Source organism: Lepidochelys olivacea (assembly GCF_965140295.1).
Source record: "Lepidochelys olivacea isolate rLepOli2 genome assembly, chromosome: 7".
Classification (NCBI taxonomy): Eukaryota; Metazoa; Chordata; order Testudines; family Cheloniidae; genus Lepidochelys; species Lepidochelys olivacea.
Window position 1 is genome coordinate 122780157 of NC_140417.1, and position 15588 is coordinate 122795744.

Genomic DNA, 15588 nt, shown 5'->3' on the forward strand with positions numbered 1-15588 from the left:
TGTCCAGGTGTGCCTATGTAATACAAAATTAACTCACTATTTGAGGAACACATGAGCTACAGTAATACTGGGAAGGTTAAAGGGACACAGTCATCTTGAAAGCCATTTCTGTTTGACTTTTGTACCTCCTGTTATTACAACAACTAGACTTTCTAAAATAAAGCAACAAGAGCCTCCCCAATCCAGTTTGTTTACTTTGTGCATTTGACATCAGCTGGTGCACAGTGTGACAAAATTCCTGCTCTACCTTGGTGGGTCTTGCGCTTATTGGCGGATTTACTCGCCTTAGAGGTTCACAGCAGCCCTCAGCTTGGCCGTTTTTCTGAACCCACAGTCCAGGTCAACTCCTCCTGTGTCTGACCAGGAGTTGGGAGGATTTGGGGGGAACCCAGGCCCCTCTACTCTGGGTTCCAGCCCAGGGCCCTGTGGAATGCAGCTGTCTAGAGTGCCTCCTGGAACAGCTGTGCGACAGCTACAACTCCCAGGTTACTTCCCCATGGCCTCCTCCCAACACCTTCTTTATCCTCACCATAGGACCTTCCTCCTGGTGTCTGATAACGCTTGTACACCTCACTCCTCCAACAGTCCGCATTCTCACTCTCAGCTTCTAGCGCCTCTTGCTCCCAGCTCCTCACACGCACACCACAAACTGAAGTGTTTCTAGCAGCTTCCTGATTGGCTGCAGGTGTTCTAATCAGCCTGTCTTAATTGTCTCTAGAAGGTTCTTGATTGTTCTGGAACCTTCCCTGTTACCTTACCCAGGGGAAAGGGACCTACTTAGCCTGGGGCTAATATATCTGCCTTCTATTTCTCTCCTGTAGCCAGCTGGCCCCACCCTGTCACAATAGTCAGTTTCACTGTTTCCCTGTGTAGTCAATTAGCAAAGGAGAAACTGACTGCAACTTGTCAGTGAGAGAACAGAGAAAAAAAACATTTTAAAAGAGTAATTGGTATCAAAAGATTGACAATGACAGCGTGCCTTTAAAGATGAGTTTATGGCATAGCGTCACATATCTCCATTTATCTTCAAGTCACTCAGTAGCCTGGGCCCAGCATACCTAAAAGACAGCCTCATGCTCCGGGATAAAGATCCTTCTAGACAGCTTCGCTCCTCAGGCAGAATGGAACTTTTTACCAAAAGGGTAAAGCTCATCTGTGCAAAAGTCTGAGATTTCTTGGGGGCCTGTCCCAGACAGCAGGACAAACCCCGCAGGAACTAATGACCATCACAAGCACCACCTTCTGCTCCAAATGCAAGGTTCTTGTCTTCCAACTGCCTTCTCTAGCAAACACACAGCAACGTGTACATGTTAAAAATATATTAAAACAATCCCCTACTGAGACATAACTGCACACAAAATTCTTCCTTACAGACAGGATGAGAAAGAGAATGAACCACACCTCACAGATGTTAGTCTCCTGGCTTAGTGAACTGCTGGAAGGTGCTCAGATACAAGTAATAAGGGTGGTATAAGAATCTGAATAAAACATCAAGTTGACAGGTTCACTCACAAGCCAGATATTTAACCTTACTTTAATTTTGTTTTTTGCGTTCAAGTTTAAAAAAAAACAACAACACACCAACTACTCCACTGCATGCATCTGACAAAGTGAACTGTAGCTCACGAAAGCTTATACTCAAATAAATTTGTTAGTCTCTAAGGTGCCACAAGTACTCCTTTTCTTACTCCTGTGCTGAAACCCTGGAGGTACAGCACTTCAGTACCTGCCCATTATTCTCATTAGCATTAGTAGGAAGCGTACGACAATCTGAGAAGCATTGGTGCCACTTTTCATGCTGTTAAAGAGAACATCTCTGTCTAGGTATTTCTTCTCCACCCATCACCATGGTATCTGAGCAGGATTTCTCCACAGAACTCATTTCAGTATGGACTGGTCAGTGAGGGGTTTTTTGTTTTTGCTTACAATCTTTTGAAAACTGCAGTCATTCCCTCTCTCCCAGCCTGGTGTTTCAATCACCAGATCATAAGGTGTTTCCTGAAAGTCTTACTGAAGCCTGTCACAGGACCCAAAATTGAGGCAGTCAGGAACCTTTGTAATGTTTCAGTCCTGAAAGATGTCACTGGACCAGTTTAAGCAGATTTACCTATACTGTTATGAGCATTTCCCCATGCAAGTTCTCCTTTACCCACTCTCACTATTTGTGCAGTGTCTGGATACAGGAATTGTTTGCTTTGTCACAAAGGGGGATGGTTCAAGAAGTGGTGACAACATCATCTCCACTTGAAGTCCAAGTTTAGATCAAGTTTTCACCTGGTTATTCAGACACCCTTGAAACTGAATTTTGAGAAGAGATTAGTGACTAGAGTAGGGGATGGAGAAGCAGGACTCCTGGGTTGTAGTCGCAAGCTCCACCACTGACTTCTTGTGTGATCTTTGTCAAGTCACTTCCCTACTCCATGCCTCCATTTCCTGAACTGTGAAATGAGGGTAACACACACCTACAGCCAGTGATGAGCTGCCAGAAGCTGAAGAACCGGTTCCTTCGGTCGCTCCGGGTCTTTGGTGGCATGTCCTTCAGTCGCTCCGGGTCTTCGGCAGCACTGAAGGACCTGGCGCCGAAGCTTCCGAGTGCCGCTGGGTGAAAATTCACAGGGGAGCCTCCCCATCTGAGAGCTCAGGCAGGATGGACAGGATGGTCCCACGGGCCACATGTGGCCTGCGAGCCGGAGTTTGCTCACCCCTTTAACAACCAGTTCTAAACCAGCTTCAAAATTTAACAACTGGTTCGCGTGAACCAGCTCCAGCTCACCACTGCCTAAAGCTCCCAAGGGGTAGGAGATGTAGTTTTTGTCTGTGAAATGCTTTGAGGTGTTCAGATAAAAGTCACGAATGAAGTGCAAATTACAATGGAAACCGCTACCGGACTGTAGCTTCCATGCAGGGGAGGGAGAGATGAATCCTTCACTAGTTGGCTAGATTTTTAAGATTTCCTGGATGGTCATGGAATAATAAATATATAATAAAAAAAAAAAAAATAAAGCTGCCCACTTCATTTTAAGTGGTCTCCTACAACATGCATGAACCTCTTATGCTTAATAATCTGTCCTACCTTCTATTTAGCTTGACCACTTTGGTTTCCTTCTCCAGACGTGAAGCTCAAAAACTTGTCCCTTCCACCAACAGAAGTTGGTCCAATAACAGATATTACCTCCCCCGCCTCATCTCTCAGATAATAAAACAGATAGAAATACGAGGCATGGGGCACCACTACTCCCGGCTCATCTGTTTACGTAACATCCCAGCAAGGGATGGGGACTGAGACAAAGAACCAGCTGTGGAGATCCGGGAGCCCTCCTACAGGTACTCCCCATAGTGTACCCGTACTGCACGGCCCACCCTGCAGGCACCTGCCCTGAAAAGGGTGAGGGGAGACCTCCGACAGCACTCTACTTGGGATGGATGCTGATACAGGGGTAAGTGACAGCGCTCTGCCTGGGATAGACCCCTATAATAGGGGGGGACAGACCCCCCCCTCTACCCAGGTCAGACCCTATGGAGAGGAATGGAGATAGAACCCTTACCCCCCCCACCCAGGACAGACCCCTATGTTAGGGGGAGGGGACAAAATCCCACCCTGACCGCACTTTGCCCAGGACAGACCCCAATGGGGGGGGGGAGAAGGGACAGAACCCCTCCCCCACCGCGCTTTGCCCAGGACAGACCCCAATGGGGGAGGGGGGGAGAAGGGACAGAACCCCTCCCCCACCGCGCTTTGCCCAGGACAGACCCCAATAGGGGGGGGGGAGGGACAGAACCCCTCCCCCACCACGCTTTGCCCAGGACAGACCCCAATGGGGGGGGAGGGACAGAACCCCTCCCCCACCGCGCTTTGCCCAGGACAGACCCCAATGGGGGAGGGGGGGAAAGGACAGAACCCCTCCCCCACCGCGCTTTGCCCAGGACAGACCCCAATGGGGGGGGACCAGTCCCCGGCCGCAGCACGGAGCCCCGGCGGAGGCACCCCCGGGCCGGGCACGGCAGAAAGGCAGCTCCCGCCGGGAGCGAGCGTTAGAGCCGGGCACCCATCCCCCGCACTTCCCCCGGGAAGGGGGGGAGGGAAGAGCGCGCGCAGGCCCCGCCCCCTCCGCGCCCCCCAAGAGCGCGCGGCGCCTCCTACCTGCCTCGACTCCCAGCCCCGGCTCTCCCCTGTCAGCACCAGGCGCGCGTGCGCACTCAGCTGCCGCCGCACCGGGCGTTCGGCCCCGCCCGCGCTGCCCGAAGAAGGCGAGGGAGGCCCCGCCCCCGACCGGAGGCGGGGCCCGCGAGGCCATCTTTACTCCGGGCAGGCGAAGCCAGCCAGCCCCACACTTCCGGCCGTCTTGGGCGAGCGCTGATTTTCAAAGTCGGGCAGGTGGGGGAGGTCTCTCAGCTGAGTGACATAGCGACGAGCCAGTCAGAAAGCACCAAATTTACATAATCACGCCCCTAAAGCCACAAACCGCGGAGATCCGCATTCGGAATGGGGAGGGGACTCGACGGGGGCCCTTCTAACCGGGCCGCTCTCCCTCTCTATGGTCCGCGGGCCGGCCCTGGCCCTGCTGCCATTGGAGCTGCCCCACAGGCCACGGCCTCGAGACTGGGAGGCCTGGCCCGGCCCTGCCCCACAGGACATCTCCCCTCCCCCCCCATAGCCCTCAGGCTGCGAGGCCTGGCCCTCCCCCACAGGACATCTCCCCTCCCCCACCCCCCATAGCCCTCAGCCTGTGAGGCCCGGCCCTCCCCCACAGGACATCTCCCCTCTCCCCCTCCCCCCATAGCCCTCAGGCTGTGAGGCCTGGCCCTCCCCCACAGGACATCTCCCCTCCCCCCCCCCATAGCCCTCAGGCTGTGAGGCCTGGCCCTGCCCCACAGGACATCTCCCCTCCCCCCCCCATAGCCCTCAGCCTGTGAGGCCCGGCCCTCCCCCACAGGACATCTCCCCTCCCCCCCCCCCCCATAGCCCTCAGCCTGTGAGGCCCGGCCCTCCCCCACAGGACATCTCCCCTCCCCCCCCCCCCATAGCCCTCAGCCTGTGAGGCCCGGCCCTGCCCCCACAGGACATCTCCCCTCCCCCCTCCCATAGCCCTCAGCCTGTGAGGCCTGGCCCTGCCCCACAGGACATCTCCCCTCCCCCCCCATAGCCCTCAGCCTGTGAGGCCTGGCCCTGCCCCCACAGGACATCTCCCCTCCCCCCCCCATAGCCCTCAGCCTGTGAGGCCTGGCCCTCCCCCACAGGACATCTCCCCTCCCCCTCCCCCCATAGCCCTCAGGCTGCGAGGCCTGGCCCTCCCCCACAGGACATCTCCCCTCCCCCCCCCCATAGCCCTCAGCCTGTGAGGCCTGGCCCTCCCCCACAGGACATCTCCCCTCCCCCACCCCCCATAGCCCTCAGCCTGTGAGGCCTGGCCCTGTCCACACAGGACATCTCCCCTCCCCCACCCCCCATAGCCCTCAGCCTGTGAGGCCTGGCCCTGCCCCCACAGGACATCTCCCCTCCCCCTCCCCCCATAGCCCTCGTCCTGTGGGGCAGGGCCAGGCCTCACAGGCTATCTCCCCTCCCCCCCCATAGCCCTCAGCCTGTGAGGCCCGGCCCTGCCCCCACAGGACATCTCCCCTCCCCCCTCATAGCCCTCAGGCTGTGAGGCCTGGCCCTCCCCCACAGGACATCTCCCCTCCCCCCCCCATAGCCCTCAGGCTGTGAGGCCCGGCCCTGCCCCCACAGGACATCTCCCCTCCCCCCCCCATAGCCCTCAGCCTGTGAGGCCCGGCCCTCCCCCACAGGACATCTCCCCTCCCCCCCCCCATAGCCCTCAGCCTGTGAGGCCTGGCCCTCCCCCACAGGACATCTCCCCTCCCCCCCCCCATAGCCCTCAGCCTGTGAGGCCCGGCCCTCCCCCACAGAACATCTCCCCTCCCCCCCCATAGCCCTCAGCCTGTGAGGCCCGGCCCTGCCCCCACAGGACATCTCCCCTCCCCCCCCATAGCCCTCAGGCTGTGAGGCCTGGCCCTCCCCCACAGGACATCTCCCCTCCCCCCGCCATAGCCCTCAGGCTGTGAGGCCCGGCCCTGCCCCCACAGGACATCTCCCCTCCCCCCCCCATAGCCCTCAGCCTGTGAGGCCCGGCCCTCCCCCACAGGACATCTCCCCTCCCCCCCCCATAGCCCTCAGCCTGTGAGGCCCGGCCCTCCCCCACAGGACATCTCCCCTCCCCCCCCCATAGCCCTCAGGCTGTGAGGCCCGGCCCTGCCCCACAGGACATCTCCCCTCCCCCCCCCATAGCCCTCAGGCTGTGAGGCCTGGCCCTGCCCCCACAGGACATCTCCCCTCTCCCCCCCCATAGCCCTCAGGCTGTGAGGCCTGGCCCTCCCCCACAGGACATCTCCCCTCCCCCACCCCCATAGCCCTCAGCCTGTGAGGCCTGGCCCTCCCCCACAGGACATCTCCCCTCCCCCCCCCATAGCCCTCAGGCTGTGAGGCCTGGCCCTGCCCCCACAGGACATCTCCCCTCTCCCCCCCCATAGCCCTCAGGCTGTGAGGCCTGGCCCTGCCCCCACAGGACATCTCGCCTCCCCCCCCCCCCATAGCCCTCAGCCTGTGAGGCCTGGCCCTCCCCCACAGGACATCTCCCCTCCCCCTCCCCCCATAGCCCTCAGGCTGTGAGGCCCGGCCCTGCCCCACAGGACATCTCCCCTCTCCCACCCATAGCCCTCAGGCTGCGAGGCCTGGCCCTGCCCCCACAGGACATCTCCCCTCTCCCCCTCCCACCATAGCCCTCAGCCTGTGAGGCCTGGCCCTCCCCCACAGGACATCTCCCCTCCCCCCCCCATAGCCCTCAGCCTGTGAGGCCCGGCCCTCCCCCACAGGACATCTCCCCTCCCCCCCCCATAGCCCTCAGCCTGTGAGGCCCGGCCCTCCCCCACAGGACATCTCCCCTCCCCCCCCCCCATACCCCTCAGCCTGTGAGGCCCGGCCCTCCCCCACAGGACATCTCCCCTCCCCCCCCATAGCCCTCAGCCTGTGAGGCCTGGCCCTCCCCCACAGGACATCTCCCCTCCCCCCCTCCCCCCATAGCCCCTCAGCCTGTGAGGCCTGGCCCTGCCCCCACAGGACATCTCCCCTCCCCCTCCCCCCATAGGCCTCAGGCTGTGAGGCCTGGCCCTGCCCCCACAGGACATCTCCCCTCCCCCTCCCCCCATAGCCCTCAGGCTGTGAGGCCTGGCCCTGCCCCCACAGGACATCTCCCCTCCCCCTCCCCCCATAGCCCTCAGGCTGTGAGGCCTGGCCCTGCCCCCACAGGACATCTCCCCTCTCCCCCTCCCCCCATAGCCCTCAGGCTGTGAGGCCTGGCCCTGCCCCACAGGACATCTCCCCTCCCCCCCCCATAGCCCTCAGCCTGTGAGGCCTGGCCCTGCCCCCACAGGACATCTCCCCTCCCCCACCCCCCATAGCCCTCAGCCTGTGAGGCCTGGCCCTGCCCCCACAGGACATCTCCCCTCCCCCACCCCCCATAGCCCTCAGCCTGTGAGGCCTGGCCCTCCCCCACAGGACATCTCCCCTCCGCCCACCATAGCCCTCAGGCTGTGAGGCCTGGCCCTCCCCCACAGGACATCTCCCCTCCCCCCTCCCATAGCCCTCAGCCTGTGAGGCCTGGCCCTCCCCCACAGGACATCTCCCCTCCCCCCCCATAGCCCTCAGGCTGTGAGGCCTGGCCCTCCCCCACAGGACATCTCCCCTCTCCCACCCCCCATAGCCCTCAGGCTGTGAGGCCTGGCCCTGCCCCCACAGGACATCTCCCCTCCCCCCCCATAGCCCTCAGCCTGTGAGGCCCGGCCCTCCCCCACAGGACATCTCCCCTCCCCCCCCATAGCCCTCAGCCTGTGAGGCCTGGCCCTGCCCCCACAGGACATCTCCCCTCCCCCACCCCCATAGCCCTCAGCCTGTGAGGCCTGGCCCTGCCCCCACAGGACATCTCCCCTCCCACCCCCACGCCCCATAGCCCTCAGCCTGTGAGGCCCGGCCCTGCCCCCACAGGACATCTCTCCCCCCCGCCCCCCGATAGCCCTCAGACTCTCTGGGCCCATGACCCAGAGACTGTGTGATCCCCAGCCCCCTGCCCCACAGATTGGGTGTGATCCCCACCCCAAACCTAGTATTTAGCAGTAATGCTTTCCCAGCCCTAGAGAAGAGCTCAGTGAAAGCTCGTCTCTTTCACCTACAGAAGCTGGGCCAAAAAGAGATATTACCTCACCCACCCTGTCTCTTATCTCAAGAGTTATTATAGAGAGGAAAGAAATGGGAGTTATTTACAAGGCTAAAGCAGGTAAACCTGTATCCGCCCACACCTCCCAAGGAGCTCCTAGCTTCAGTTTCAGACAGTAATAGAAGTTTCTCTAATAAGCAAACTCAATATGTCCTTTAGGGCTAACCCAGGCTCACCCCTGGGGATCTTTTGCTTATGATTAATAATTCTTGCCACAGTGATTCCAAGCAGCATAAAGATACAGTTCCTCCTTGATAGGGCCTGTCCTTCCCTTCTCCCCCTCTGCCCGAACTTGAGCTGCAAACGCAGCTGATGAAAGAAAAGGAGGACTTGTGGCACCTTAGAGACTAACCAATTTATTTGAGCATAAGCTTTCGTGAGCTACAGCTCACTTCATCAGATGCTGTAGCTCACGAAAGCTCATGCTCAAATAAATTGGTTAGTCTCTAAGGTGCCACAAGTACTCCTTTTCTTTTTGCGAATACAGACTAACATGGCTGTTACTCTGAAAGCTGATGAAAGGAATCCATTTGCAGACTTCTCTCCATTTGGGGAGGGGAGGGAAGGGCAATCAGCAAAGTCTTCTACTCTCTTTGATGTTCCACAATACTTCATCTGTTGTCACGGGACCTTCCTTGGGGGGTAGGAAATATCACCTTTGGTTGGAGATCAGCACTTTACACCAATTAATGTCTCTCTCCTCTCTGATGGTTTACGCAGTCACAGAGGCTCATTACACAAATGCTTAAACATTACCTTGCAATGTGGGATATGGATATTATAAGTGAGATTAATGCATGCAGCAATTTATAAGCATTCAATAAAGTCTAAACATTAAGCACATTTTTATAATTCTAATACTTATTGTAACAATACAGACACACTGGTCAGACTGGTTCCAGCTATGTATTTGTCACGCCCCTAAAGCCACAAACCGCAGAGATCCAAATTCGGAATCCACAAAGGCCTGGGGTCCTTGGCATGAGCTGGCACCCGGTCTGTCAGCATCACATCTTCTACTGTGGGGAGCCCTGCTGGGGACCTTGTTCCCCTGAGACTCTATGTGAGATCCCTCGACCCCAATGCCTGTCCCTTCTACCCCTGGGGATCCCCACTGGGGCCCATGTCCCCTTAAGACTGTGTGATCCCTAGCCCTCACCCCTTCTATCCCCAGGGAACCCGATTATAGCCAAGTACCCATGAGACTCTGTGCAGGATCCACAGCCCCTGCCTTCTCTTTTCAAATATTTTCCTAATGCTTTTTGGATTTATATCTCCAGAACAAGATCAGCTAGCAGACAGATAGCCCAGCTGTGGATTGCAGGCCGTTGGTGGCCTATGGAGCACATGCCAGTGGTCAGCAGAGATCTGGCTGTTCACCTTGTGCTGAGTCCTGCTCCTTGTGTCTAGCTGAGAAAGACAGAATAGACGGGAGACAGGTTGAAATGAAGAGTAAACACCGTCGCCATGAATAGTTTTTCTGAGAGGTCAAAACACTTGCATTAAAAACAGCTAAATACATTACCATTCTTACGGATATCACTTATTTTCCCATGCTCGATCAGGGGCGTCTCATGGGATTACAGTCTTGAGATGAATCAAGACTGGACACCTTTCTGAAAGAGATGCTTGAACCACATAGGAATTATGCATTAGCCAAATGTAAGCTATTACTCTCAGTACAGGGATAACTGGATGAAGTTTAATGGCCTGGATTATTCAGGAGGTCAAACTAGATGATCATAATGGTCTTTTCTGGCCTTTAATTCTATGAACTACATTTTTAAAACCTTCACAGAAACACTATGCAGAGTTTCAAAATTATAAAGCAAATGTCAGAAAGTCTGGAAATGGGCTGTTAAGATATCCTGTCAACATCACCAGCGTCAAACAACCATTGCTCTCATACCACACATGGAAATTTACTTTTCCTCATAAACTAGATCCATAAAACACACCGGTTTCAGAGTAGCAGCCATGTTAGTCTATCTCCGCAAAAAGAAAAGGAGGACTTATGGCACCTTAGAGACTAACAAATTTATTTGAGCATAAGCTTTTGTGAGCTGCAGCTGGAGAGATTTATATACTCAGAGAACATGAAACAATGGGTGTTACATACACACTGTAACGAGAGTGATCAGGTAAGGTGAGCTATTACCAGCAGGAGAGTGGGGGGGACAGACCTTTTGTAGTGATAATCAAGGTGGGCCATTTCCAGCAGCTGACAAGAACATCTGAGGAACAGCGGGGGGGAATAAACATGGGGAAATAGCTTTACTTTGTGTAATGACCCATCCGCTCCCAGTCTTTATTCAAGCCTGAGTTAAAAACTTCAAAAACAGACTCCAACGAGAGACTGCTGAATTGGAATTAATTTGCAAACTGGATACAATTAATTTAGGCTTGAATAGAGACTGGGAGCGGACGGGTCATTACACAAAGTAAAACTATTTCCCCATGTTTATTCCCCCCCCCTTGTTACAGTGTGTATGGTAACACCCATTGTTTCATGTTCTCTGTGTATATAAATCTCCCCACTGTATTTTCCACTGAATGCATCCAATGAAGTGAGCTGTAGCTCACGAAAGCTTATGCTTAAAAAAATTTGTTAGTCTCTAAGGTGCCACAAGTCCTCCTTTTCTTTTTATAAAATACACCACTGTCTAATATATATCAGCTATTCACCCTTTGCTCTGGAGATAGCTAGTCTTACCTATTTTTCTCATTAGCCTACCCCACATACTAAGACATTACTGTACTTGTGTATTAATACTATTTTAAAAACCCCTTCAGGCCTCCTTGACTTCTCACAAAGAGACAACTAAAGGCATAAACCTATTTTGTCCCCATGCATGTCACCTTTATCTTCTCCCTACAGCAATTCATTTAACTGTTAATGGATATTCACCTAGGGAGGTGATACAGGAAGCTTTAATTAGTGTTTGTAAAGGGCTTTGCAAGCTTTAAAGTATCATCATCATTTGCTTTATATTTCCTAGTCATTCTCAAAGCATTTTCTCTTTTGATTATTTTCTGACATTCTATGAAATAGGATTACCAGCATCTTCACAAATAAGTTTTTTTTATAAAGTCACTAACCACAGAAGTTCACATATTTGCACTCAACAACATAATTCCAGATTGTGTAATTGAAGCATGATTCACAGACATACCTCATCAGATACTGAGATCACCTGTAATATTATAGAGAGTCATTTTATGTAAAAAGCCTCAATCACTATCATGTTTGGTAATTTACCATGTATAACATCAATTATTCAATTAGACCTAAAAAAGCAATGTTGACTCACGACAGGACACAAGCTATCACTGGAAAGTTGTTTCTACAATATCAGTCAGGCCTGGTAATGGAACCATCACCTTTTGGGTTTTAACGTTATAGCTCAATTTATACATTTTCAACTAATACTAATATCCAGTTTGTTGTAAGATTTATTTATGGACAACTGGGATAGCAACATAAGGCTACAGGTGCCGACAATAGTAGCTGATGTGGGTCATTCCAACTGTAACAACTGGAATGATCACAGTGATTACAAATAGAAGCTGTGCTGCCGAGCTCATTGATAAGCTGGGGAGTAGGCGTGTTCGTCAAAGCAGTAAATGGTAATTTTTAAAAAATTTCCTTTCAATGCTGTTCAAAGTTATGATCCTCTGAGGAGTGATGCTAACGGTTTGTCTGCTGCCTTGGGAAGGGGTCTGAAGTTTTAAGGTGTACTTTCATAAGCTCTTCTTTTTAAGAGTTTGACTCTTCTAGATGTAGGTGGTGATCTCACACCCCAACTTCATTATTAACTGCTATTTTCATGTATTGTGACTATCTTAAAGGGCTGAGTGCTTTTCTTGCTTTACCAGTTAAGTTATACTAGTAATAGCTAGCTATCTTCTGTTGTATTTTATCACTTAAATGCTGTTTTGTAACTTTAAAAAGTCCCTTTAGATATTATTAAATTTTTTTTTAAGCTCTACTTGCAGGTAAAGAATGTCTAAGTATAGATTGAGTGTAGTATTTTAGTTCATCTAATGGTATTTTAATTCAGTAAGCAATTTAAGGGGGGGATCCTGCTCTAAAACTAGAATTTGTCCAGCTGCTATTCACTTTTGATAAGTGCTTAGAGTATTTAACCCACTACTTCAGTCTGAGAGTAGCTAAGGTACTAAATAAATACCTACTTCCACTTGCTGGGAGGACAGAAAAAAGCAATAGATAGAAAAAAGTAAGGATGTTTAAAGTTAAAAGCAGTTTAATGCTGTGGCTTATTTAATGAACTGTACATTAACGTATATGCATGTGTGTGCATCTTCAATTGTATTACTGTCCTTGACAAACAGCCTCCCATTTACACTTCTGTGAACTTACTGTCATCTCTGGGTAGATGTGATTAAGCCAGTCCGGTCCGATGTACCGGCAAGAGCTGGTACACAGCTGACCATACAGCCGCCAGAGCTCTGGGGCTCCCATCCACCATTGCTGAAGCCCAGGGCCCTTTAAATTGCTCCCAGAGCCCTGGGGTAGCAGTGGCGACTTAAAGGCCCTGCCCCTTCTGCCTGAGGGAGGGGGGGAGCCCCCCATTGCTCAGGACCGTGGCCCTGCATGTATGGGTAAGTCCCTTAAATTATTTTCACCCCTGCATCTACCTAATAATGTATTGGATTTGCTTAGCATAATCAGTATTTTCATGTATATAAGTGACCCAAAGCTTGGGTAAAAATTGGCAAATACTAACTGATAGCTCTGTAAAAAGAAAATGAGTACTAGTGGCACCTTAGAGACTAACCAATTTATTTGAGCATAAGCTTACAGCTCATGAAAGCTTATGCTCTAATAAATTGGTTAGTCTCTAAGGTGCCACAAGTCCTCCTTTTCTTCTTACAGAGCTGGCTAACACGGCTGCTACTCTGAAACCTGATAGCTCTAACGCTCATCCCACAATAAGAGTGGCTTTTTTCAGTTTAGTTAAACTCCATCCAAAATCACACTAACTATTCTTATTCCAAATAAGTGTGTCCACATGGTGAATTGTATCAGTATAATGACACTAGTCAAAATTCACACTTTCACTTATCCCAGTACAACTTTCCTGTGTAAACAGTCCCTAATTCTGAAGATCACCTGAACATAAAATGTGCTAATCTTCTGTTTTAAAATGCCACTGTCATTGTCGTATTGGTTGCCAACAGAGAATTTTGTAAAATGTAAGATCTAGAGCAGCGATTCTCAGACTATGGGTTGGGATCCCAAGGTGGGTCGCAACCCCATTTTAATGGGGTTGCCAGGGCTGGCTTAGACTTGCTGGAGCCTAAGCCTCACTGCCTAGGGCTGAAGCCTGAGGACTTTAGCCCTGGGTAGCAGGGCTCAGGTTTTAGGCCCCTTGCCTGGAGCTGAAGCCCTTGAGCTTTGGCTTTGACCCCAACCCCACCCTGTGCGATGGACCTCTGGTAGTTCAGGCTTTACTTACCCATCCTGGGGGTCATGTAGTAGTTTTCTGTTGTCAGAAGGGGGTCATGGTACAATGACTTTTGAGAACATTTACATGAGTACTCTCCCATTAAAGTCAATCAGGTGATGCATGTGCAGAAGTGTTTACAGGATCATAGAATCATAGGGTTAGAAGGGACCACAAGGGTCATCTAGTCTGTCACCCTGCCAAGATGCAGGATTTGTTGTGGCTAAACCATCCAAGACAGATTGCCATCCAGATCAGAATGCTCCAGTAGAAAGTAGTGGGATTATTTTAAGATAATCAAGTAATCGTGTCTCAGCAGTGTTTGTAACACACAAAAAAAAGGAGGTCTTGTGGCACCTTAGAGACTAACAAATTTATTTGAGCATAAGCTTTCGTGAGCTACGGCTCACTTCATCGGCTGCATTTAGTGGAAAATGAATGCATCCGATGAAGTGAGTTGTAGCTCACGAAAGCTTATGCTCAAATAAATTTGTTAGTCTCTAAGGTGCCACAAGACCTCCTTTTCTTTTTGCGGAGATAGACTAACACAGCTGCTACTCTGAAACCTGTAACACACAGGTTATGTTAGTGCAGGGGTTCTCAAACTGGGGGTTGGGACCCCACAGGGGGTCATTATGTGGGGGGATTGTGAGCTGTCAGCCTCCACCCCAAACCCTCCTTTGCCTCCAGCATTTATAATGGTGTTAAATGTATAAAGTGTTTTTCATTTATAAGGGGGTCGCACTCAGAGGCTTGCTATGTGAAAGGGGTCACCAGTACAAAAGTTTGAGAACCACTGTGTTAGTGCATGAGACAATAAGTCACCTGAAATTGGCCAGTCAGTTTTACTGTTCTAATTAACTAAGATCAGCAAAATGCAAGAAGCAGTCAAATGTATGAATGCATTCTAAAATTACTTAGACTTAAATAACTGAAGATGTTAGTGCGATAGATTTTCGTTAAATATTAAAAGGACCCCATCTTAAATTAATCTTTATTTTATATAGCATACTTCAATTGTGTGTGAGACAGGTTATGAAATAACAGTAAACATACCAACTGCTTCTCATTATAAAATATCCTCTGTAAAGATTAAACTTGCCACCAGCTATTCATAGGTGCAAAGTGGAGCATAAATGTAATTCTCTGTATCATCAGGGCCACAGTATGCACAGGAGAAAGTCACTGCTGTTATTTGTGGTCTTTCACAGAAGTCTCTGCTAGGCATTGGGGCTGGAATTTTCAAAAACCTTTAAGGGAAGTAAGTACTGAACTCTCACTGGATTTCAATGCAGAGTGGGCACTAAGTCTGGGAAGTAAATCTGCTGTTTTAGTTTAAAAAAACTCAGACCTGTCTAAAGCATGATCTACTGTAACAAGTCTTAACCACTAATTGTACTGTACCAGATCTGCACCTACTTAAGTGCACCCTGAAGTCCCCAAGAAGCAGGGCCAGGACTCAAGTCATCCTGCTTCAGAAAAGCAGGCCCTCCTCCCATCACCTGAGCTCAATAAATTGTTAGCTGTGAAGGCCCATGACCACAGGTGAGCAGATCCAATTCCATCTATGAGAAGGGTGTGAAGATATGTTGGCTAGTCTGCTACCAGGTAAAGGCTTGAAAGGGGTAGGAGTTTTGCTTGACTAATGGGGGTGTGATGAGAGCCAGCTGCCTAATTAATTCCTGCAGGAAACACCTGGGGGCCTAAGCAGCCTCTCTTCAGGTTGGGGGTGGGGGGTTCTAATTCATGGATTGCAAAGCAAAGGAAGGTGCCTGGACTTGGATACCCGCAACGAGCATGACAGGACTTAGGATAAACTGCTGTTATCAGCATCACCCGTTGGCTTAGCTAGGTTA

General features: G+C 51.5%; 1 protein-coding gene across 6 annotated transcripts in view; it reads right to left on the bottom strand.

Annotated features, from left to right (window-relative positions):
* The window catches only part of MFSD13A (major facilitator superfamily domain containing 13A), a 52827-nt gene that overhangs the window by 18816 nt on the left and 18423 nt on the right, over positions 1-15588 (bottom strand). Inside the window, exon 1 of one of the 6 annotated variants that reach the window (XM_084634162.1) lies at positions 4142-4205. The exons of 1 other annotated variant lie outside the window; for it this stretch is intronic. The gene's annotated coding sequence lies outside the window, so the exon portion shown is untranslated. Of the gene's footprint in view, positions 1-1058; positions 1190-2462; positions 2952-3073; positions 4056-4141; positions 4206-15588 lie in introns of those variants that run through there. 4 more of the 6 variants (XM_084634163.1, XM_084634165.1, XM_084634164.1 and 1 more) reach the window with 4 other exon arrangements.